At 38.6% G+C, this 25,152-nt stretch overlaps 1 protein-coding gene and 1 long non-coding RNA gene across 6 annotated transcripts in view; both read left to right on the top strand.

Moving 5' to 3' along the window:
* Window positions 1–25,152, top strand: part of PDE4D (phosphodiesterase 4D) — a 1,416,439-nt gene that overhangs the window by 681,797 nt on the left and 709,490 nt on the right. The gene's annotated exons all lie outside the window — the stretch shown is intronic.
* The window catches only part of LOC111749967 (uncharacterized), a 32,519-nt gene continuing 17,208 nt past the window's right edge, over window positions 9,842–25,152 (top strand). The window contains exon 1 of the long non-coding RNA XR_002785131.2: window positions 9,842–22,914. This is a non-coding gene — a long non-coding RNA (uncharacterized LOC111749967). The remainder of the gene's footprint in view (window positions 22,915–25,152) is intronic.

Here is a 25,152-nt window from a genome sequence, read left to right as displayed (position 1 = left end):
AATCCCTCTCAAAACATTCCTAACGTTAAAAATTCCCTTTTCAGTTATGCTGAGCGAAATTAGTCAGAGGCAAAAGGACAAATATTGTATAAGACCACTATTATAAGATTTTGAGAAATAGTATAAACTGAGAAGAACACATACTTTTGTGGTTACGAGGAGGGGAGGGAGGGAGGATGGGAGAGGGTTTTTTACTGATTAGTTAGTAGATAAGAACTGCTTTAGGTGAAGGGAGGGACAATACTCAATACATGGAAGGTCAGCTCAATTGGACTGGACCAAAAGCAAAGAAGTTTCTGGGATAAAATGAATGCTTCAAAGGTCAGCGGAGCAAGGGCGGGGGTTTGGGGACCATGGTTTAAGGGGACTTCTAAGTCAATTGGCAAAATAATTCTATTATGAAAACATTCTGCATCCCACTTTGAAATGTGGCATCTGGGGGCTTAAATGTTAACAAGAGGCCATCTAAGATGCATCAGTTGGTCTCAACCCACCTGGATCAAAGGAGAATGAAGAGCACCAAGGTCACACGACAACTAAGAGCCCAAGAGACAGAAAGGGCCACATGAACCAGAGACCCACATCATCCTGAGACCAAAAGAACTAGTTGGTGCCCGGCCACAACCGATGACTGTCCTGACAGGGAGCACAACGGAGAACCCCTGAGGGAGCAGGAGGTCAGTGGGATGCAGACCCCAAATTCTCATAAAAAGACCATACTTAATGGTCTGACTGAGACTAGAGGAATCGGGGTGGTCATGGCCCCCAAACCTTCTGTTGGCCCAGGATAGGAACCATTCCCGAAGACAACTCATCAGACATGAAAGGGACTGGACAGTAGGTAGGAGAGAAATGCTGATGAAGAGTGAGCTATTTATATCAGGTGGACACTTGAGACTGTGTTGGCATCTCCTGTCTGGAGGGGGGATGGGAGGATAGAGAGAGTTGGAAGCTGGCAAAATTGTCACGAAAGGAGAGACTGGAAGGGCTGACTCATTAGGGGGAGAGCAAGTGGGAGTATGGAGTAAGGTATATATAAACTTATATGTGACAGTCTGACTTGATTTGTAAACGTTCACTTAAAGCTCAATAAAAGTTAAAAAAAAAAATTCCCTTTTCAGGTGAAAGCATCCAATTACAAGGGAGACTTTTTCCTTGTTACAAAGGACAACATTTTAGAAAAGTTTCCCCGCCAATTTATCTTTTTGGTATAAGGCATGGCCTGGGGAAGATAAAACAATTTTAATAATTTCTCTTTGCCTTGATAATACAACTGAATACAGCCATGATTCTCCCCACTAAACTTTTTCCAGTTAGGGTTGAATATCCAAATTGCTTCTATAAGTTCTCTTGTGGCACTATTTTGAGAATTTTCACACTCTTGTCTTCCTGTGCACCTCTGATATGGTACCTTGGTCAGCAAACTTCACAAGGAGGCTTGCTGTCAGTATTGGCTCAAATGTTAACACAATGTTTAGTCATTAAAATTAAAGATGATTTTCATAGCCTTAAAATAAATTAATAATTAATCATCCTCTTTATCCTTTATTGAATGCAAAAGCTCACAGTCATAGCATTTCGTTTCTTAAAGTATCCATAGGCTCAAGCCTATTTCCAATTATTGTGTAATGCCGTATAAAATTATTGTGTAAGTAGAGTCATATTTGAGAGTCTGACTTGGAAAAAAAGACTTTGTTTTTTTTGTAGTCCAGTATTTTGAAGAACTGCAGCGATGTCACTGAACAGTATTTTTAGAATTTTCACATTGCTCACACATGAGCACTCGGGGAATTGTTCAATGACTATGTCTCCCAAGTACTTTGTTCCTTGAAATTATCAAATCTCTCTTGGAACTTTTTTTTTTTCTTCTCTCCATTGTATGATGTGTGGGTGAGACTGGGACAGCATCATCACAAATAGAACTTCATTTCTTTTTCCTTTCCAAAGAAAATACTCTATTACAGTCGGGGGGCGGGAAAAAGACAAGGTTTATGGTATCTTTTGGAGGCTTTGAAATCCTCCAAGAATCTCCCAAGGTCTAGCAGTCCTCTCTTGGAAACTATACGTATACACGCTGTCACCCAGAGAATGTGCATTCCATTTTAGGGGTGTATGTACCACTGGAATCGCATTCTTGTTCCCCTTACCTGGTATTCTCTCAAGTTGAAAGCACTGGGTTAGCTGTGTCTTATTTTACGTAGCTCTCTTCCCGCAGAAGCATGTGGAGATCACATCATGTTAACATGTTATGGGTTTAGTAGTTCAATTCAGTGATCTTTTAATGAGAAATTATTTCCTAAATTAATTTTAATTCAAATCTTTTTATAGAGTATTGGGTTTCTTAATGTGAACACATTGAAATAATCCCTGATACAACATTTTTTCCTTTGAGTATTTTATTAAAATATTTTCGGAATTGAAAATATTAAAGAATATTTTTTTTCTGTACTCCCCCAACCTCTGATCTTTTTTCACCTTATCTGCAATTCTTTCTTTTAGTGGATGTAATGGATATGCTATCGATGACGGCACTGGGTTTTTTGGGAATCAGTATGCTAGGAGATGAATCTTAAGATATATTTTAATTCTTTTAAAGTGTGTTACATCCTACACATTTTATAGAAAATACATCAGTATATAGGAAATCAATATTTTCCTCATTAAAAAAAATTGAGAATTTCTAATTTCAAAAGTAAATTTGAAAACATATATATACACACACACAAATAATGTACTAGGAAAGATGGGAAATATTAGCACGAATGATACAGGTAATCAGAATATATAAATTCACACTTTAAAAAATACCAGGTCTATCCTTATTGGCGGCCTGGTGGCACAGTGCTTTAGAGCTTAGGTGCTAACCAAAAGATCAACAGTTCAAATCCACCAGCCACTTCTGGGAAACCCTGTGGGGCAGTTCTACTCTGTCCTGTAGGTAGGGTCTCGATGAGTCAGAATCAACTTGACAGCAATGGGTTTTAATGGGAAGCCTTATTAGCTAAAGGTTTGATTAGTGTTATGTTTCTCTTTTATATTTGGCCTTTGTTTACCAAAATTAACATATAAATTATTACACGAAAAACTATCTGTAACAGCAGCTCTCTGGTAGCTGCCTTTTGTCATACGTGATTTGTGTAATTTGCTGAATGTAATGAAAACTTTCAACTAGGAGGCTGTGGTGATGCCACGTTGTGTGCTCTTGGTAGGAAGAGTTGTGAAGCTTAACAAGTATAACAGACTTGTGAAATATACTGTTTACAAAGTTTAGTACTTTCAGTTAGAAATGTACAAAGCCTGTCTCCATGTTGATCTTAGCTTGTGTGTGTTTATGAATATTTAGCCAAGTAAGTATTCAAAATACATTGCCATATATTGAGAACGTAATCAGATTTTATATATCAAGATTAAAAAATAATCTTTCTGGGGGAGTAGGTATATACAGCCAACACTTATGAGACAAATTCAGTTCAAAAAGTACTATTAGGAATCATTTCAATGCTATCAAGGAAAGGGAGAGTCTTTTACATTTTTTTTATTTTTATTTTTAATTTTGCAATAGTATTTGCCCTATCATATTCCTGGATATTCACTAAAACCAGTTCCTTAAGATTGCTGAAGTTTAGAATTTGGAGTCTAAGAAATGGAGAGATTTATATCCATTGCATTACTTAGGCGTAATGTGAAGAAAGGGAGGGGGATTCAGTGTTACTCGTGTCCCAGGGTGAATATGGTGCTTGATAAGTGACAGGTGAAGCTTTTAAATAATTAGGCTTAAAATAATTAGGGAAGCCTGCTTTAAGAGCAGTGGATACAAAATTAAGTAGCTATTATTTGTTTAGAGCGAGAAAAGAAACCACAACAAATTACAAATTCAAGAAAGCTGACAAATTTCACAAGTATAAAATCTATAAAATTAAATTAATTTTTAAATATCAACTGCTTTTACCTATTTCTTTTTTTTTGGCTGTGTAGTTTTTGTCTGTATATCCTGATTGCTTCTTCACATGATGATGATTTTGTAATTTTTCTACAGTGAGAATAAAAAGATAATGTCATTTTCTCTAGTACGATTGATGGTAATCGAATGCTTTACTATCAATAGTTTAGAAAAGTTAAGTTTCTCAATTTGTTATTGATGATTTCATATACATTCTTAGGATTGTGGTCAAGCTTGGGAAAACCTCTGTTGAATGTCTTTCATTTTTGACCTATGAGATTTGCAAGAGTTTTCAAAAACCAGCTTTTGGCTTTATACATTTTAAAACTGTGTCTCCTTGATGCAAACTTGTGGTGCTGGGAGCTGTAGAGCGCCCTCCTATCACAGCGTGACCTTGGGCTCTTCACCTTATGCCACAATGCTGTGTGAGCTGGCACAGTTGTTATAATGAGTGTTCCTGGAAGCTATTCCTATACCAGAACAGCTAGCAACAACCTAACTATACATGGAAGGTAGTCCCTGGGTGGCAAAATGGTTAAGCACTCAACTGCTAGCTGAAAAATTGCTGATTTGAACCCACCCAGGGACACCTCAGAAATACTGACCTTGCAATTGCTTCTGAAAGGTCACACCCTTGAAAACCCTATAGAGCAGTCCTACTCTGCACACATGTTGTTACCACGAGTCAGAATGGACTCAACAGCAATTAACAACAGGAAAAGAACAACAACATACACGGCAGAGATAGAGAACCAAATAAATATAATCCCGCCAAATAAAAAACTAAACATATCCCCAATTCAGCTTCCAATTAGCCAAATTACAAAAAGGCCCACAGCCACTCCAATGTTACCAAGCCAAGAGGAAGTCTGATAGAGGCAAAATCAATGTGTAGACATTGGTCTTAAACTCTTGCTAGTTGTTGTCCAGTTGGCTCTGACTCATGGCAAACCCATGTACATTGCCCAGTTCTGTTCCATCTTCATGGTCATTGGAATGCTTAAGTACACTGTTCTGGACACTGTGTACTTTGAGTGCCTTCCAACATGGAGGTTCCATCTTCCAGCACTATATTGGATGATATTCTGTTGTGATCCGTAGGATTTTTGTTGGCTAATTTTCAGAGTGTCTTGGAAGAAGTACAACTGGAATGCTCCTTAGAAACAAGGATTGCGAGACTACATCTTACATACTTTAGGCATATTTTCAGGAGGAGTCAGTCCCTGGAGAAGGACATCACGCTTGATAAAGTAGAGGGTCAGTGAAAAAGAGGAAGACCCTCAATGAGATGGATTGACACAGTAGCTGCAACAATGGGCTTAAGCATAACAACAACCGTGAGGATGGCACAGGATTGGGCTGTGTTTCATCCTGTTGTGCATGGGGTCACTATGAGTTGGAACCTACTCGATGGTACCTAACAACAACACCAATTTTCCAGGCCTTTCTTCCTGGTCTGTCTTAGTCTGGAAGCTCTGCTGAAACCTGTCCACCATGGATGACCCTGCTTGTATTTGAAATACCGATGGCATAGCTTCCAGCATCATAGCACCATGCATGCCACCACAGTATGACAAATTGACAGATGGGTGATGATGGTCTTATACTACTGCAGTTAATATATCTCACTTTTACAAAATTTCTAAAGCACTTGGTTACGTAAACCCACCGTTACAGGCCTTTCCACTGCCTTAGAAACAGGTCAGTGTAAGTGAGGAGCCCTGGAGCTTCATCCTTCATAGCGTCGTGATCAATCCACCTCTCTGACAGGAACATTTCTAGAATAAAAGAAATCTTCCTGCCAAAGGAGACAAAGAAGCTGGTTTTACAGTTATACAAAAATAGTTCTTTTTTTTTTTAGAGTTCAGACACTAATTCTGAGAGACTATTTCATAAAAGCTTCTCATCGAAGTTCTTTTTGTTAGCCATTATTTCACTATTGCTTTAAGTTACCCCTTCCATTTAATAACACAATCCCTAAAGGGAGAAAAAGCTGGGCTCTGGGAAGCTTTAACTGTCCATTTGTTTTCTATTATTGGGACTTTCATAGGAGGAAGTAATCCATTTCGTATGAAATGTTTCCCTGGTTTATTTTAAAGCATCTGGTGGCATTGTGAATAATAGAGTGAAAACCTAATTCAGTGTTTAGGACCTGGATTGCCCTTTAGGTTTTCAGTGTGGTCCTTAAGTAGCTTAGAATCCGCTGTATGTCTTATTAATTACAAGGCTCACACACCCACACCCACAAACACGAAGTGTATAACAAAAAAATAAAAAAAGTCTGTAAGCTCACATACAGGATAAAAAAAATAGTTCACCTGAAAAACCTGAAATAAATGGTGACAAGAACCTCTGGAAGAAGTTGCAATGTACACACGTGAGTTATTTAAATTCTTTCTCAATACAGCAACTTGGAGTGAGCAGTGCAGCATGGCCGTGGGGCCACAACTCAGGGGCAATTTGCAAAGCAAAATACACAGGCACTAATTTTCTTATAATTTTGTTACACCTGCAGCCCGCATGCTACTGTGACACCAGGTTTGTTTCTGTTGTTCCGGCTAAGATGAGTCACAAACCTCTAATATAGCCTTGGCCTATCCTAAAAGACCACAAATAATTCAGAGTATGAAACTGAGAAATCCTAGAAGCCTGACCTTCAGATCAGTTTAACTGTAGGTCAATAATGCATTACTTAGACCAGTACAGGAACCAACATCCCTGCAATTGGCTGCCCAGATACCGTTGTTGTTGTTAGGTGCCATCTAGTTGGTTCTGACAAATAATGACCCTACATAGGGCAGAATGAAACACTGCCTGGTCCTGCGCCATCCTTTCAATCCTTGCTGGGTTTGAGCCCATTGTTGCTGCCACTGTATTATTTTACCTCAAATGAGCTGGTTGAGAGCACTCAGTATAGATAAATTTGTCCCAGTGGTATTTGATTCTGGGAACATACAAGATCCACCCACAATGTAGATAAGCTCAGGACTGCCCTGGACAATATGGACACTTGGCTTCCTGTTTCCCTTCTGTTGTCTTACTCAAAGAATAGCTCTTAATGTTCGGTTAAGCCAAGGCTTGTTCTAAATTCAGTAGACTCTGCCATATGTATTATTATGTCTGTCTTGGCATGAATTTCTCCCTTTTCTGGGAGTTAATACCATTGATATACCTTCTAAAGATGCCATGGGAATCACACTATCATTATTATGCTTGGAGGACCAAAACAAAACAAAACACCCTGGTATACAGCCTTAAGTGTTATTAGTGAATTATCATTTCTTAGAGGGGTAAGTCATGACTAAATTGTCACGTTAGGGAAACTTTGATCTACTAGGTAAAGCCATTAAGATTTTAAAAAGTAATTTGTCACATCCAGATACAAAGTCTATAGTCTATAAGTGTTTTGGTAGTATCCTCACTTACTTAGAGTATGCCACTGGATAACCTGCAAACCAAAACAAAAAAACAAACCTGTTACCGTCAAGTCAATTCCAACCCATAGTGACCAAATAGGACAGAGTAGAACTGCCCAGTATAGGATTTCCAAGGACGACTGATGTATTAGAACTGTGGACCTTTTGGTTAGCAGCTGTAGCTCTTAATCACAGTGCCACCAGAGCCCCATGAAGATGGATAAAAGTATGCTGATACTAAGTTATATATTAAAGAAAAAAAAAATCTTTCAGCAATGCCTTATTTTTCACTGTGCATTTTTTTCTTTATAAAGTCTTTTAAAACTTTTATTGCAAGAAAATTGATGCACAATAAGCTGTGCATATTTAAAGTGTACAATTTATAAATGTTGTTATATGATTACACATCTGTGAGAAAATTACCACAATTAGATCATGAATTTATCTATCCCCCTGCTCCTTCCTGACAACAAGCACCTGTCCACCCTCACCCCTTCACAGGCTGATCACCACTCAACTGAAGGCTCTAGGGGTAGCTTATCCAGATGTCTCCCTCTCTCTTTCTGGGCAATGGTGTCCTCTTTGTCATTCCTCTTAGCACACTCGAGCTGCCTTGACCTACCCCAACTCCCTGCTCCATCTCTTCAATTTAGGGAGACCCTACGGCTCTGGCTGGGTTCCCCCTCTCCATGCTGTGGCCTGGCAACTTGCTCCAAGCAGTAGGCTGGGGCAATCATAGGACACACCTCATGCATTTTCCTTTTCTCTTGCTCACTGTCCTGTGCTATCTGTTGTCCAGTGTCTGAAAACTGTTGCTTCATATATTTTGTCCAGTTTTTTCAAGAGAAAATAAGCCTGGTTCCTTTTACTCCATCTTGGCAGGAAACAGAAGTCTCTTCAGTCACCATCTACTTGATTACTATAGCCAGCATTTAAACAGAAGTAAATTTCAGAGATTTTTTTAAAAATAATTTTTATTGTGCTTTAAGTGAAAGTTTACAAATCAAGTCAGTCTCTCACACAAAAACATACACACCTTGCTACATACTCCCAATTACTCTCCCCCAATGAGACAGCCCGCCCTCTCCCTCCACTCTCTCTTTTCGTGTCCATTTTGCCAGCTTCTAACCCTCTCTACACTCTCATCTCCCATCCAGGCAGGAGATGCCAACACAGTCTCATGTGTCCACCTGATCCAAGAACCTCACTCCTCACCAGCATCCCTCTCCAACCCGTTGTCCAGTCCAAACCCTGTCTGAAGAGTTGGCTTTGGGAATGGTTCTTGTCCTGGGCCAACAGAAGGTCTGGGGGCCATGACCACTGGGGTCCTTCTGGTCTCAGTCAGACCATTAAGTCTGGTCTTTTTATGAGAATTTGGGGTCTGCATCCCACTGCTCTCCTGCTCCCTCAGGGGTTTCTCTGTTGTGTTCTCTGTCAGGGCAGTCATTGGTTGTAGCCGGGCACCATCTAGTTCTTCTGGTCTCAGGATGATGTAGCCTGTGGTTCATGTGGCCCTTTCTGTCTCCTGGGCTTGTAATTACCTTGTGTCCTTGGTGTTCTTCATTCTCCTTTGATCCAGGTGGGCTGAGACCAGTTGATGCATCTTGCTTGCTAGCGTTTAAGACCCCAGATGCCCCTCTTCAAAGTGGGATGCAGAATGTTTTCCTAATAGATTTTATTATGCCAATTGACTTAGATACCCCTGAAACCATGGTCCCCAAACCCCTGCTCCTGCTACACTGGCCTTCGAAGTATTCAGTTTCTTCAGGAAGCCTCTTTGCTTTTGGTTTAGTCCAGTTGTGCTGATCTCCCCTGTATTATGTGTTGTCTTTCCCTTCACCTAAAGTAGTTCTTATCTACTATCTAATTAGTGAATATCCCTCTCCCACCCTGCCTCCCTCCCCCCCTCATAACCACAAAAGAATGTTTTCTTCTCATTTTAAACTATTTCTAAAGTTCTTATAATAGTGGTCTTATACAATATTTGTCATTTTGCAGCTGAGTAATTTCACTCAGCATAATGCCTTTCAGGTTTCTCCATGTTATGAAATGTTTCACAGATTCCTCACTGTTCTTTATCGATGCATAGTATTCCATTGTGTGAACATACTATAATCTATTTATCCATTCATCTGTTGATGGGCACCTTGGTTCCTTCCATGTTTTTGCTATTGTAAACAGTGCTGCAATAAACATTAGTGTGCATATACCTGTTCATGTAAAGGCTCTTATTTCTCTAGGATATATTCTGAGGAGTGGGATTACTGGATCGTATGGTAGTTCTATTTGTAGATTTTTAAGAAAGCACCAAATCGATTTCCAAAGTAGTTGTACCATTTTACATTCTCACCAGCAGTGTCGAAGTGTTCCAATCTCTCCACAGCCTCTCCAACATTTATTATTTTGTGTTTTTTGGATTAATGCCAGCCTTGTTGGAGTGAGATGAAATCTCATTGTAGTTTTGATCTGCATTTCTCTAATGGCTAATGATCGTGAACATTTCCTCATGTATCTGTTAGCTACCTGAATGTCTTCTTTAGTGAAGTGTCTATTCATATCTTTTGCCCGTTTTTCAATGGGGTTATTTGTCTTTCTGTAGTTGAGTTTTTGCAGTATCATGTAGATTTTAGAGATCAGGTGCTGATCGGAAATGTCATAGCTAAAAACTTTTTCCCAGTCTGTAGGTAGTCTTTTTACTCTTTTGGTGAAGTCTTTGGATGAGCATAGGTGTTTGATTTTTAGGAGCTTCCAGTTATCTAGTTTTTCTTCTGCATTCTTAGTAATGTTTTGTATACTGTTTATGCCATGTATTAGGGCTCCTAACATTGTCCCTATATTTCTTCCATGATCTTTATAGTTTTAGATTTTATACTTAGGTCTTTGATCCATTTTGAGCTTGTTTTTGTGCAGGGTGTGAGGTATGGGTCTTGTTTCATTTTTTTGCAGATGGATATCCAGTTATGCCAGCACCATTTGTTAAAAAGACTGTCTTTTCCCCCTTTAACTGTTTTGGGGCCTTTGTCAAATATCTACTGCTCATATGTGGATGGATTTATGTCTGGATTCTCAATTCTGTTCCACCAGTCCATGTATCTGTTGTTGTACCAGTACCTGGCTGTTTTGACTACTGTGGTGGTATAATAGGTTCTAAAATCAGGTAAAGTAAGGCCTCCCACTTTGTTCTTCTTTTTCAGTAATGCTTTACTTATCTGGGGCCTCTTTCCCTTCCATATGAAGTTGGTGATTTCTTTCTCCATCTTACTAAAGAATGTCCTTGGGATTTGGATCGGAATTGCATTAAATATATAGTTCGCTTTTGGTAGAATAGACATTTTTATAATGTTAAGTCTTCCCATCCATGAGCAAAGTATGTTTTTCCACTTATGTAAGTCTCAGAGATTTTTTTTTAAGTGATGTTTTTTATTATGTTGATTTCACCTAAACAGAGATGATTTTTAAAATTATTTTCCACACAGGATCATTTGAAAAAATGTTAGAAAAATCAAGACTGACAAAAAATTTTTTTTTTTTTTTTAATGTTACTTGCAGTCATAGAATAGCAGTCAGTACATTGGAGTTTTTTCTTGGAAAAAAAATTTTTTCTTAGATATGTTCAGAAAGATATGCACAACTGTATAAATTTAATAAGAGCATATTATGCATACTTTTATTTAAATGAAAATATTCTAAATTATAAGAGTAGAAGAATATTTCCCAGTAAAATAATACAAATAGCTACTAAGTGAAAGTTATTTGCACTTTTACCCCCCACACTCCCACAGAAAACTTCTGTTAGATTTCATGTAGATCTTTCCACACTCCTTTTGATGAATGCATAAACACATTAGAGGTCTTTTTCCACACAAAAATAAAGAAACCATTCTGTATGTATTTCCTTTTCTCTTTTATTCTTTTTTTCCACTTTAATCCGTACAAACTTCACTACCTAAATGGCCTCCGGTGATTCCATCACACAGATGAACCAGTTTGCTCATGACACTTTTATGTTACCCCCAACATGTAGACATTGCCCTCATTCTTGCTTATTGCCTTAGCATAAATTTTTAGACATAGAAATGTTGGGTCAAAAATAATGTACATTTAATACTGTGATCCTTATTGCCAAATTTCCTTCCAGAAATTTGCAGAGCTTCCTCCAGCAATATATTAGTGTCTTCTTTGAAAACTCCACTGTATCAGTTGGCATTATTTTATCTTTTTAACCTTTGCCAAGAAGAGAAATAAAACAAATATATCATTGTTATTTTAATTTTCCTTTCTTTGATTATTAGTTAGGTTTTAACTTGTTTATTGGCCCCTGACACATTGTCTCCAACAATGGACTTTAGCATAACAACAATTGTAAGGATGGCGCAGGACCGGGCAGTGTTTCTTTCTGCGCAGGACCGGGCAGTGTTTCTTTCTGCTGTACATAGGGTCGCTATGAGTCGGAACTGACTCAATGGCACCTAACAACAAAAACAGTCATTTTTTGGGAACGGGCATTCTCTAAAGCCCTGGTGGCGCAGTGATTAAGAGCTTGGTTGCTAACCGAAGAAGGTAGCAGCTCGAGTCCGTCGGCTGCTCTTTGGAAACTTTTGGGGCAGTTCTACTCTGTCCTATAGGGGTCGCTATGAGCAGGAATCGACGGCAAAGGATTTTTTTTTTTTTTTTTTTGAACGTGGCCTTCTCTATGGACTTTGCCTAATTTTATATTGGGTTGTTCATCTTTTTCTGATTGACTTGTAATAGCTTCACTTAAAGTTGTTTCCCCCTCCCCCGCCAGGTAATCTTGTCCCATTTTTAAAGAATTCTGTTTTTATTAAAATAAAATAAAATTTATACAAAAATCTAAGGGGATTTGATGTCTTTACAATATTGAGGCTTTCCCCTAGGAATATACTGGGCTTCAGTGGTTGCCTGGGAAGAGATGCTGGGGGGAGGTGAGAGGCAGAAACGCAAAGGCACATGGAATGCGTTAGGATTGATAAATACATTCATTGTCTTGCTTGTGGTGATGTTTCATGGGCCTATGCATATATCGGAACCCCTGGTGGCATAGTGGTTATTGGAACCCTTGGTGGCAAAGCGGTTAAGTGCTAAGGCTGCTAACCAAGAGGTCGGCAATTCAAAGCCACCAGGTGCTCCTTGGAAACTCTATGGGGCAGTTCTACTCTGTCCTGTGGAGTCTCTACGAGCCCGAATCCAGTTGACAGCACTGGGTTTTTTTGTTATATATATATATGAACTTGTCAAATTTTATACGTTAAATATGTGCAGTTTATTGTATGTTAATTGTGGCTCAATAAAACTGTTATAAAAAAAAAAAAGTGGCATCAAGCATGCAATAAACAGTTTTCAGCCAAGAACAAAAATTGACCTTGATCAGAATATTTTTCTTGAAATCTTGGTTAGATGTCTCCTGTTACAGTTAAGATGGCTTTCTAAAATAAATTGGAAAGCCAAAGACAGTTATTTTAACCTTCAAGATTAAGGAAACTGAACCAGTTAAAGTCAGTGCTTCCAAATGAGATACAGTTGGGGGGGAAAAAAAAAACCCTAAAAACAAATATGATTTCTGAGTAGCATTATCTGGGAATAAACAGTCTATAAGCTTCTGAGAATGAAAGAGAGAGGAGAATAAGCAAGAAGGAAAGAGTTTTAGGATTGCTTTAAATCTGAGCCATGTAGTTAGAGAATAACGGCCTATGATAAATTTCTAGAGATACTTCAGTATTGAGAAAGAGCCATGCTCAAAAATCTTTCCTTTTAGTGCAAGAAGTGACAACCTAATGATTTCAAAAGGCAATATGACTTGAGAACGCACACACAGTTATCAGCCAGGATTTATGGAGTTGAAGGTGACTGAAGAATGTACCAGAAGGACATGCCTCTGGGAAAAGATGCCAAGTGATGTGCACAGGGCTCTGAGTCAGCTGGCACTTACACACTGTCCAAAGGGGTCAGCAAAATGAATCTTCATATTGGGGACTGCCTGGAAGCACTGTACTCAGGCTTAGCTGTTGCAGTAGAAATACCCGTTTATAAATTATTGTTAAATGACTTGAAAACTTCTTTGCTGTAAGAATGTAATAGATTTTAAATTAACAGTTCAGATCAAATTATCTTGATTAGAAGAGGAGGAGGAAGAGTGAGAAAAGGAGGAGGCAGTAAAGATATATATATATATATATTTCTTTTTGAGGCAATTAAAGAGTAATGGGAAGAACTCTGGTCTTGGAGTCTGAAGGCCAGGGTTCAAGTCCCAGCTTTGACATTTACTGGTTGTGTAATAACAAAAAAATTGTTTAGCTTTTCCAAGCCTCTTGTTCCTCAGATATGTAAATTGGTTATAAAAACAATTTATGTACCTTCCAGGGGTGTGGTAAAAATCAAAAGTGTTAATGTATGTTTAAATCTTTTTCAAAGTACGTTAAAATAAACCAAACCCATTGCCATCAAGTCAATTCCGACTTATAGTGACCCTATAGGACAGAACTGTCCCATAGGGTTTCCAAGGAGTGGCTGGTGGATTCAAGCAGCTGAGCTTTTAACCACTGCGCCACCAGGGCTCCAAAGTACAGTGGGCACTACAAGTATTAATCATTGTTTTTGTATTGGTAGTTGCTGTTAAGTTGGTTCCGACTGATAGCAACTCTACGTACAACAGACTGAAACACTGCCTGGTCCTGTACCATCCTCAGAATCGTTATGCTTAAGACCATTGTTGCAGCCACTGTGTCAATCCATTTCTTTGAGGGCCTTCCTCTTTTTCGATGACCCTCTATTTCTCAAGCATGTTATCCTTCCCATACACTGATCTCTTCTGATAATATGTCCAAAGTATGTGAGACGTAGTCTTGCCAACCTTGCTTCTAAGGAGCATTCCGATTGTACTTCTTCCAAGACAGATTTGTTTGTCTTTTTGGCAGTCCACTGTATATTTATATATTGAGCATTACTCTGATGATATTTACCCTTCACTAAGTACATATAATTGATTAAGCAATCATTACTTTCCAATGTTTGTTCTTTTGGCACTCTGGTTTTAAATCTACATTTTTTTCCCTTTCCTCAATTAGTTTCTTTTATAGTAAGACTAAAGCTGCTTTTGTTTTGTTTTAAGACTGAAGTGTTAATATTAGAAAAGAGCTGTTGTATCAAACTGATGGACTTCAGACAGTAACCAAGGACGTGTTCCTGTGCAATCCCCAAGCCAACACACACACACAAACATTCTATCTTTAAAAACTGGTGGAGGGTGAAAGGAAAGTTAATTGGAGCAAGCAGATGGGACAATTGTAGGCAAACTAGTGGGCCAAGTGAAATAAAACTAGATTTTATTGTGTTCCTCTTATCTGCATAGACTTGAATGGGTCTCAGTCCTGGGTTTCTATTATAGCTCTATCTGTGCCCTATGCATTGACTCTATCTACAAGGATGCCTTGAAGGCACCTCAAGCTCAGCAAGTTCAATTTAGAACTCATTATCTACTCCCCAGTTGCTTCAGCTAGAAGCCTTCGGGTCACTCTTGACTTCTCTCTCTCTCCTCAAATCTCTCCCTTGCCCCATATCAATCAGACTCCACATCCGGTTGATTCTACCCTCTAATTATCTTCAGAATCTGCTTCTCCTCATCTGCATTTCTATTGCCATTGCCTGAGTTTAGGTTATGGGCTTCTCAGTCTTCAGTTTCCTGTTTCCCTCCTCCAATCTAGCCCTTAAATTGCTATCACCAAGAATTAGCATTCTGCAAATGCAAACCATCTCTCCCAAACACAAAATGTTCTCTACCCTATGGAAATTTAGCTTTAGAATATAACCAGGTAAATTAGCTAAGATACATGGGTTAAAAAGCTGTTCATCATAGTATTGTTTATAATGGGGGAAAAAAAGGAAAGAACACTAAATGTCCAAAAGAAGGGGTCTGTTATAACAACAGGCTATAAAATTGTCATTAAAAATTGAGCTAGCAAATCTGTATTAAATAATCTGCAAAAAGCATTGACAATACTAAAGTTAACTATAAAATGCAAACTACTCAATAATGTGCATAGAAGAAATAATGGAAACTTGGCGACCCCATGTGTGTCAGAGCAGAACTATGCTCCACAGGGTTTCAATGGCTGATTTTTCAGAAATAGATCACCAGGCCCTTCTTCTGAGGCACCTCTGGGTGGACTCAAACTACCAATCTTTCAATTATCAGGAGTGCATGTTAACCATTTGCTTCACCCAGGGATATAGTTACTATATTGTAAAAAGAGAATTCTAGATGGTGGAATTCAGCAGAAATTTTTCTAGTCCCACCTTCCAAAAAACAAAAGCAAATGGGAATTAGAACAAAAACTCCACTATGTAGCTCTTTACAAAAGGTAACCACTTCCTGCAAGAATTTCAGTGACTAGGCAAAATCATATAACTGAGCACCAGAGAAACGCTACTCAACGAATTCACCAATGTCCTAAAACTTATGAAAACCTGGGGCTTTGGGAGATCCTATATCTGTCTCATTTTTTCAAGAAAATTTTTCATAGGATCTCTGATATAAAATACCACACACTGTCCTCAGTCCATCATGGTTTACTTCATCCATGTACAACTGTGCTTTACCTTTATGTTTCTTTATAAAAATAACTGCTCATGCATATCTTAAAGGCCAGTGAAAAGGGATGCTGTAAGTATGGGGATATGGGATGGGGAAGGCCTGCTGCTCAGATGTTTAGCTCTACGTCTGTCTCTCCGTTAAGGTCCCTGCTACGAGAAAAACCAAACCCATTGCTGTTGTCGTGGATTAACTTGTGTCCCCCCAAAATATGTGTCAACTTGGTTAGGCCATGATTCCCAGTATTGTGTGATGGTACACCATTTTGTCATCTGATGTGATTTTCCTGTGTGTTGTGGATCCTACCTCTATGATGTTAATGAGGCAGGATTAGAGACAGTTATGTTAATGAGGCATGAGTCAATCTACAAGATCAGGTTGTATTTTAAGCCAATCTCTTTTAAGATCTAAAAGACAGAAGTGAGCAGAGACATGGGGACCTCATACCACCAAGAAAGCAGCACCAGGAGCAGAGCATATCCTTTGGACATGGGGTTCCTGCACAGAGAAGCTCCTAGACCAGGACAAGACTGATGACAGGGGACTTTCCCCAGAGCCAGTGGGGAGAGCAAGGGCCTTCCCCTGGAGCTGATGCTCTGACTTCTAGCCTACTAGACTGTGAGAAAATAAACTTCTGTTTTCTGAAGCCATCCACTTGGGGTATTTCTGTTGTAGCAGCCCTAGATAATGAACACAGCCATTAAGTCGATTCTGACTTACAGTGATTCTGTAAGACAGAGTAGAACTGCCCCATAGGGTTTCCAAGGCTGTGATCTTCATGGAAGCAGACTGCCATATTTTTCTCCTGTAGAGTGGCTGGAGGGTTTGAACCACCAAACTTTCATTTAGCCTCTGAGAAATTAGCCACTACTACCAAAAAAATAATTTTTTTTATTTTTATACCAAAAAAAAAAAACCTGTTGCCATCGAGACCGTTCCAAACCATAGCCACCCTAACCAGTGCTAGGAGTTATTTTCAAACCCTTACAGTGGCTCAGGAAACCCTGGTGGTGTAGTGGTTAAGTGCTATGGCTGCTACCCAAAAGATCAGCAGTTCGAACACACCAGGCACTCCTTGGAAATTCAGTGGGGCAGTTCTACCCTGTCCTACAGGGCCGCAATGAGTCAGAATAGAGTAGACAGCAGTTGCGGGTTTGGTTTTCTTTTCTTTTTCTTTTTGGCTTTATGCTGGCTCATTCACTATCTCTTAAATAGTGCTATGATTATGATTAGTATTATTTTTTATTGTGGGATCTGCACAGGCAGCAATAACTTTTGTTTTCCTCCTTTATTAGGAGACTTGAAGACAGCAAGACCTAGTATTTGGGTACCAACCACCAACAGCATTGCAATCTGCATAGGATATAACGCTGATTGGGCAAGCCATTATTTTTTTTTTTATGGAAATGCATTTGTTAAATTCCATCTAGTGCAGTGTGTTAGGAGTTTCTTTTTCATTTTGTGATGACAGATTGCCTTATAGCAAATATCTTTGTCAGAAAAAAAATGATTATACCTTAATCCCTTCTCAAAGCATTTCACTTTTATTCTTGTTTCCCTCCCATCCTTCCCACACAGCTGTATCTCTTTTATATTATGAAATGTAATTGGCAGGAGTAAAAACATTGAGTCAAATAATGTGAACCACTTTATTGATGTAAATATCTACACGCGAGATTAGTGGAGAATTCTGAAAGAGATACCTAAGTAATTAATACTGGTCCCTTTGTGATTCCCATGATGTCTTGTCATATCTAAGAAATAGTTCTTTCAACTGAATACCACAATAATATTTCAAAATGCTCCACGTTAAATAGTATTAAAGTTTTTAATACAAAGTGTTGATTTTTCAGTTACAGATATGTCTGTTTTGCTTTAGAATTTTTAAAATTAACAGCGAATCTTAAAACCTTTGTCTTCATAAACAAAACAAAGTAGTTATGTCAGTAATAAAGTAAAAAAAAAAAGACTGCCTTTTTGTTTTTGTGAATAAGTGTTTTTAAGAACACAGGTTTCTGGGTTGAGACCAGCCTGGGTTCAAGTTCACTCTCTGGCACTTGGCACTTACTAGCTGGGTAACTTTAGGCAACTTGCCTGAACCGTTTAATGAAGCACTGGTTTTCTCCTCTGTAATATGGCCATAGTAATAGCACATGCTTGGTAGTATTATTTTGAGATAAAATAAGATAATGCATGTAAGTGATTGGCCATTTGCCTAGCACAAAATAAGTACCCAAATGTGTTTTGAAATCATTTTGTGTTATTCTAAAAGTCATAATTTATGGTTAGTAAACATTGTGCCTTTAGCTTATATTCACTTCGCAGTTCACAAACTGCTGTCACAGGCATGGCCTCATTTTATCTTTGCCACATACATGAGACATAAAATTATTATCCCTGTTTTTTGGGGAGAAGACTGAGGCTTAGGAAAGCTAAATGACTTAGCTAAGGGATCACAGGTTGTCAGTAGCAGAACCAGGACTAATCAATGTACCTCTTAACAAGGTCATCCCAGAAGCTAAAATATTTGTCTCTCTCCTGAAACATAGGTGGACAGGTTTAGTGTAGGCAACAGTTAGACTTCTGTATTTCGTTTCTGGCATTTGATGCGGTTCCTGTTATAGAAGTCATGACCTTGACTCTCACCTAACAGATGGCATTGCGTTGCTGCCCAGTGAAGTGGTTTCTTTTCGCAACTGAGCAAACAAAATCATGGTCTGCGTTTTCATTAGGGCTTTCCACCCCTATTCTCAGGAGGGCAGACATTGCTCTCATATTTTCAGAAGGGAAAGGTTACACTGAACTTTCCACACTCTCCAGAAAAGAGAATATTGGAGATTCTTTGACAAAAGTGAAAGTCTGTGCACATTCCTTTATTAATAAGGGAATTTTCCGTCCTCATGGGAATATGAATTTGAATTATTAGACATTTGCTGAAGCTAGATAATATAAAGGTGTCAACCTGTATCCATAAAAGACAAGACAGTGGGAGGAAGAGGCCAAGAGAAGAGGAGTACAGATTTTACCTAACCCTGTTTAAATTTATCTACATTGTCGTGGGGTCACAATGCTTAAGCATTAGACTGCTAACCTACCAGCATTTCCACATGAGAAAAGACCTGGTGGTCTGCTCCTATAAAGATTAAAAAAAGATTACAGACTCAGAAACACAGTGGGGCAATTCTACCCTGTCCTACAGGGTTGCTATTAGTCAGAATTGACTCAAATCGAGGTCACACAACAACAGTCACATCTGAAACAGAATTTTTAACTTAATTTAATTTTAGTTACTGTAAACAGCCGCTTGTGGCTAGTGGCTAGTGGGTTTGTATTGGAGATATAGACTATGTCCATTATTGCAGAAAGTTTTACTGAACAGCGTTGGGCATAGAGAGAGAACTATAGAAGCATAAACCAAGCCAAACCAAACCCACTGCCACTGAGTCAATTCCGACTACCAGCGACCCTATAGGACAGAGCAGAGCTGCCCCATAGGGTTTCTAAAGAGCAGCTAGTGGATTCGAACTGCTGACATTTTGGTTAGCAGCCGAGCTCTTAATTACTGCACCACCAGGGCTCCGTAGAAGCATGGGTGAGGAGATTAGAGATAACTGAGGGCTGACCCAGCAATGCCTGGCAGAATTCCATGACACCCCCTGTGGTGCTGTTCTCTCATGCCACTGCATGGGTTCCCCTTTATTTTTCTTCCATATTGTAATTAAATTAAAAATATAACTTGAGCTTTTAAAAATCTGTAAAGCTTTGTCTGGAGAATCTCATTGATATAATTGCCGTGGGTTCTGCAGCAGCAATTTTTTGTTTTAATTCTTCCTCTCCTTGCTATTCAGCTAAGTAAAAGGTAGATGTCGATGATTGAACTACAGACTCTTGTTTTACAAAACTTATGAATGGCTCCCTGGGAAACACAGCCTTTAAGGACAAAGTACTGAACTATTTTTTAGGATAAAATGTGGACACAGGTACAGGTGAGGCTAGCAAGGAGGGAGCAGATGACGGTGTGGGGGCTAATTTTTTTCCTTCATCCCTAGGAAGTATGTCAATTTTCATCGCCCATGTTCAGCTTCTGCCGGAGGCACAAGGAGTCCTCTGGTGATTTCATGCTCAAAAAGCAACCAAAAGGCTACTGGACATCTCTCATGGTTGGCAGTGAAAACCCTTACTATGAATAATGTTCTGTTTATGAAAACTTTTTCGACATCATGTAAAAATCTGTCTGATGCTTTGAGGGAATAGCATGCACCCAAATACGCTACTGAAAACAGGATCGAGAACCATACTCCATGTGATAGGTTCAGCCATATCACCTGCTAAATAAAAGGATAGCTGGGGGCAGGCGGAAAGACACCAATGCATAATGCAGCTAGAAAGAAAGAGAAAGCATATTGTTTGCATAAAATTCATTGTCTAGATAAGAATAAAATACTAGATACACGTGGCAATGAACTTAGATTGTGCCCGTTTTGAAAAAAATCAAATAAATTTCTAGAATTTAGTGCATTTTTAATAATTTCTGTCATAGAGCCCTGGGGGCGCAAAGGTTAAGCTCTCGGCTGCTAACTGCAAGGATGGTGTTTCAAACTGACTCAGCGGCTCTGTAGGAGGAGGACTTGGCAGTCTGCTACTGTAAAGATTACAGTCAAGAAAACCCTATAAGGCAGTTCTACCCTTTCACATGGGGTTGCTATGAGTCAGAATTAACTTGACAGTACGACAACAACATTCCTATCGTACATTAATCCTTGTTTGAACCGCAACAAAATATCCATATCACCTGCTTAGTGATTTTTTTTTTTTTTTAAAGAATAGGTGGTCCCAGGGTATTTCCTATTCGATTCACATGTCCAAATTCTTCACCGTCTAGCTTAATTTGAGAAACATGACTTGATTGCCTCTAGTGAGCCAAGCACACTTACTCTGTTGTTGTGTGCCGTTGAGTTGTTTCCGACTCATAAATACCACTAGAGGGGCTCTAAGTTGGTACATAACTGAGTTCTTACCATCAGAATGTGCCCAAAGAGCAGACAGTTCTTAGCACTGAAGAGGGGAAGTATGGACAATTAAATGTGTGCAAAATACAGAGCCTCCTGATAGGTCAGCCTGGTGGTTTTTCGAAAGAAGCAAATGGTTTAGCATTTAGGGATTGTGGAACTAAAAATAAAATTAGAGCAAAGTAGGAAAATATTTATAAGGAATAATTCATCAGATACAGACTAGAGATCTTATTTATGTTTTACTTACAGAAAGTAATAGACGTGTATACATTCTCAGGGTCTCGGATGCTTCCGTTCGTTAATCCATTTTAGTATTTTAGATCACTGCTCATTAAGGTTGTTACTTTAATTTATTTAATCAAAATATTGACTCTATTTTCATGCTGCAAATAACTGGTGACATGATTTGTATTTTAATGTGTCTTACCACTGAAAGCTAAACAAAATAATGTTTATCCTTTTGCCATTAAAATATTCATGTTTTCATAATTTTAAAATTTTAACTTAGAAGTTTTTTTATGAAAAAGCCTTGTTTTCAGTTTTGCAAACTGCAATCTTACGGTTGGCTTAATGAAAATTTATATAATAGAACCTCCAAATGAGGAAGTTAAGTCATCTATTTGTTCTGTGAAACAATAGTCGTTGAATTTCAACCATCTAACTCTCTCATTGATGTTTGTTTGTTTGAGGTATAGGAGCTGTATCTCATTGAATATTTCAAAGGCCAACTGTGACTTTGTGGAGCTTAACAAACATTATTTTAATACATTAATAGGCCCTAATAAGAACTCTAGCCATTAGCTAAATAAATTATCTTACTTTGGAATGCTATATGGAATACACGAATAATATAGTCATCTGAGTCTTTTAAGAGATGGCTGCCATGCAAACACATGTGTGTGTGTTTTCCAACCAACGCTAGATTGAGATTTTATTTTAAAGGAAAATTTGCAAATTTATCTTTTAGAACAATAAGATGTTCCCTCTTATTATCTTATTATCTAAGGATATGAAAGTTGCAGCAGCAAATTATCTACTTGCTTTTGGCTATATTAGTTTTCTATTGTTGCATAAAAATTTTCACAAACTTAGCAACTTAAAACACCCATTTCTTAACTCACAGTTCTTTAGGTCAGAGCGTCAGAATGGCAGGAATGGGTTATCTGCTCAGGGTCTCACAATGCTGAAATTAAGGTTTTGGCTGCCTGCCTTCTTATTCGGAGCTCTGGATCATCTTCTAACTCCATTCCTATTATTGTAAGAATTCCCATCCTTATAGCTGTAGGACTAACGCCCCCATCTCCTGGCTGGCTTTGGTCAGGGACCCCTTTCACCTCCTAGAGGCCACTCTCAGGTCCTTGCCTCATGGTTCCTTCCATCTCAGCAATGGAGAACCCCCCACCTTGAATCTCACTCATTCTTCTAATCTCTCTGACTTTCCCTTCTGCTCCTAGCCAGAAAACATTGTTACTCAAGGGTTCATGTGCTTAGGTAGGGCTCATCCTGATAATCGCCCTTTCTAAAGATCAACTGATTAGTAATCATAATTACATCTATACAAATAAGTAGTAGTTTCAGATGGTAGATGGGCGTCAGTTCATGCAAAAGCCTTTATCCTCTCATTGCAATGGAACTGTTTTACCTATATTGTCTCCCCTGTAAAGTGAGAGAAAATAGTATGCTCAGCAGAACGCAGCGCAAATAACACTTATGACTAGTCAATGATATTATTTATATAAAGTGTTTAGAATATTGCATGCTACACTTTAAACTCTCAGAAATGTTAGCTAATTTTAGTATTGTTACCATTATTATGATTATTATGTCCTATTGACAGTAAATGAAGGCCAAGTAAGGAAGAGTATGAACTTAATAATGTGAAGATTGTCAACAATTTACTGAGTAGTAGTATTACTGAAAAACATTGCATCCCTGGTAAAAGTAAGTAGCATTATTCATAGAACATCCAGTTAACATGATTATTTATTTATTTTATTTTCTAACAATGCTTAGCAGCCTGGAAGGAAGAGAGAGAGAAATGGGTATCAGGGAAGGTCAGAGATTGGAACTCTAGGAATCTTGTTCTCACAATGGTGCATACCAAGTTCAGGGTGAGATAGGGAGTTCAAGTGGTAGGAACTTTGCAGTCAGAGAGTGGATATTTTGACAGTGTTCTAAGCCTTAAAGGGGGAGAGAGAACTACAGAGCTTAATGTGTTGGAGGGCAGAGTTCTAAGACATGACATCTCCATGGCTTGACTTTCCTAAGTGCAGTGGCGGTGGATATGAAGAATTGTTACTGTGTTGTTATTGAGGGTGACAGTACAAGCTGGGGCAGGAAAAACAAACAAAAAATGTGGCCCAGATGTAAGATTCTTTTGCAACTGGGAGGAGGAGACCTGGATATCAGGAAATAGCAGTGTAGATGACAAAAGAAGCAGTGATATATGAAAGAATTTGATAAAATGTGGGACAGACTGGGAGGGCAGTGGAGAACCAAGTGACTATGGACCACTCCTCAAGGTCCAATAACGTGAGAGAAGCAACAAATTGCATTTTAGAGCATAGTAGCATCCATTTAACGGAGCCTGAAGATACTAGATTAGAAATTCTATAACTGTGCTGACTAGTACAGTAACCCCTTGCCACATGCAGCTATTTAAATTAAATTAAGTAAAATAAAATAAATTCAGCTTCTCAGGCATAGAAGTCACATTTCAAACATTTAGTAGCCAAGTGTAGTTCTATGGTATTGGATGAGACAGATTGTAGAACGTTTCCATCATCTCAGAAAACTCCATTGGAAGGTGCTGTGCTACAGGTACTTTGGAGATGAGATTTTAGACTCTTATAGGAAATATTGGAGCAGAAAAAACCTATAATGAATGACAATGTGAGCAAGGCCATTCTGTATTTTGACAGTTTTGAAGTATTCTTTTATCATTTTAACATTTCTGAAATTAGAATGATTCATAAATTACTGTCTCATTAAGTAAGGTAGTATTTCTTTTTTTCCCCCTAAAAAAAACTGTTAACAAATTGGTGCATCAATCGATGAAAATATGATAAGAGCAAGGCCAAAGGGTTTGTTTCTTGGATAGTGCCACATAGATAAAGAATCCAGAGTTTAGCAGGAAGACTGAAAAGATGTGGAGATAATGGGAAATGAGCTAAATTTAGAAAGAACGAGTCCCAGGTCATGGTGTAAAAATTAACACTTTCAGCTGCTAACTGAAAGGTTGGCAGTTTGAGTCCTCCCAGAGGAACCTAGGAAGAAAGACCTGTAGATCTACTTCAAAAAAATCAACCATTGAAAACCCTATGGAGCAGAGTTCTACTCTGACACAAATGGAGTCATCATGAGTCAGAATCGACTCAATGGCACCTGGTAAAGTTCCAAGTCCGGGCACTGGAGCAGTGATGTATTGGTAATGGTTTAAGGTACTTTCTCAGGTTCACAGTACCTGACTCAGGATTCTTGGACCTTCTGCTGACTGAAGCAAATTGGGTCAGTGGTGTGTCTCTGGCTAATGACAGTCATCCTAAAGTATTCTTCCAGGTGATCTTGAGCAATTAACTAGCTTTGACAACTATAGAATGGAATTTCTTAAGATTGGGAATGGTGGAGGAAGGGTTGGTTGTATGGATACCCCACTTCTTGTTGGAGAAGATCAACAGAAGGGGAGAGAGATGAAGGTGTGTCCCAAATAAAGGAAGAGGCTTGGGGGTTAAGTAATAACCATATATCAAGATAGAAAATATCTTAGAATTGAGGTCTGCACCTGGATGTAGATGAGCAACACAGTACCTACCACTCTAAGCAGGGAGCAGGTATGTCAGATTGGTGGCAAACTTATTTGTTTGTTTTGGTTTTTGGTGCTGTAATATTCTGGCATGACTTTCTACAAGAAATTATAATTAAGACCTTTTAAAATTACTTCACATGATTTTTGACACCTACCATAATTAGATGTTTTATTAAGATAATGCTTTCCCTGAAATTATGCTTATTTTCACTTAAAACGTGTGTGCGTGTGTGTCAATGTAGTAAAAGAAAGTCTGTGTCAAAATAACTGATTTTAGAGTCTAGTGTGCCACTTAATTTCAGGTTCAGCTTTAAGTGAATTTCATCTTTAAAGCCATAGGTCACTTTCTTTTAAAAAAGATGCAACACGAGTCC

Source organism: Loxodonta africana, chromosome 2 (assembly GCF_030014295.1).
Source record: "Loxodonta africana isolate mLoxAfr1 chromosome 2, mLoxAfr1.hap2, whole genome shotgun sequence".
Classification (NCBI taxonomy): domain Eukaryota; kingdom Metazoa; phylum Chordata; class Mammalia; order Proboscidea; family Elephantidae; genus Loxodonta; species Loxodonta africana.
This window is presented reverse-complemented; position numbering and strand designations above follow the sequence as displayed.